The sequence below is a fragment of the Odontomachus brunneus genome, unplaced genomic scaffold, assembly GCF_010583005.1.
Source record: "Odontomachus brunneus isolate Ranch 3 - 2012 unplaced genomic scaffold, Obru_v1 Obru_scaffold_089, whole genome shotgun sequence".
NCBI classification, from domain to species: Eukaryota; Metazoa; Arthropoda; class Insecta; order Hymenoptera; family Formicidae; genus Odontomachus; species Odontomachus brunneus.
Genome location: NW_022639539.1, coordinates 234117 through 235296, shown reverse-complemented (window position 1 = coordinate 235296; position 1180 = coordinate 234117).

Genomic DNA, 1180 nt, shown 5'->3' with positions numbered 1-1180 from the left:
AGGTAATTAGGTCGGTAACCTAATTCCCTAATTTCATGAATGATATATAAAGAGTTGGACCACCTACTCGAGAGAGAGAGTAGAGAGAAGTACTGACCAGTCTAGAGGCGCACGTTACATGTCTCAAGTGAGAGACAGCTGACTCGGGAGTAATACGAGTGTTTCGCATTATAATAACATTAACCTACTCGGTAAAGGATAAGTTAAAACGTATCAATGTGAAGTGTAATAAGAATGTGATCAGAAACTGTAAGAAGACAAGTTCAATAATATATTTTTATTATAATCCTCAAGATTATAAGATTCCCTTACTATCCTAACCGTTTGCACGTCTGCACCGGAATCCCAATTACCGGTTGTGCTTATCATAATTGAGGGCACAACAAAACTAACTGATAATAATTTTAAATACACGGCATAAAATATTTTCGTACACGTATTGATAAAAATATGTATCCATAAATAAGTCAATATTTAAATCCAAGCACGACTAGAGCAACAAATTACTAAAGTCAAGACTCCGTCGACTCGTGGATACGTGACGTCGATATCTTCGATACCACTCCGTCGACTCGTGGATACGTGAAGTCGACATCCTCGCTACCGCTCCGTCGACTCGGGGATACGTGAAGTCGACATCCTAAATACCGCTCTATCTACCTGACGAACTCCGAATTGTTGCGGAGGCGCATACGCACAATCATCACGCTGCTTCCGGAAAACGTAAACAAATAGAGCGATCGCACTTACTATCGAGTACACCATTATCGAGGCGTCAGCGCGTGATCTCGACTCCGTGCTCAGATCTTGGGATCGCAATACCCGCGAGTAAGATACCGCCGCACATGGGGTGATCCTATGTAAACTTTGGACATTGGGCCAAAAAATGAAATATAACATATTGTAATTTCATTACGCTAATAATATTTTAAAATTATTCCTCTATCATATTCCACTATGTTTTTAGAGATTGTTATATTAATAATTTCATAATTAATGTCTAAATTTGGTTGTTTCCGATTTGTCAATTTTAAATGTTAATAAATTCTTAATAACAAATATATTATTTTCCTTCATGGGTATTAAATTTGTAAAATATATACCTTTCCCCTCCTAATTATAAAAATAAATAAGTGGAAAAAAATTAATTTGTTTATAATAATAAAGAAATACTTTTAAA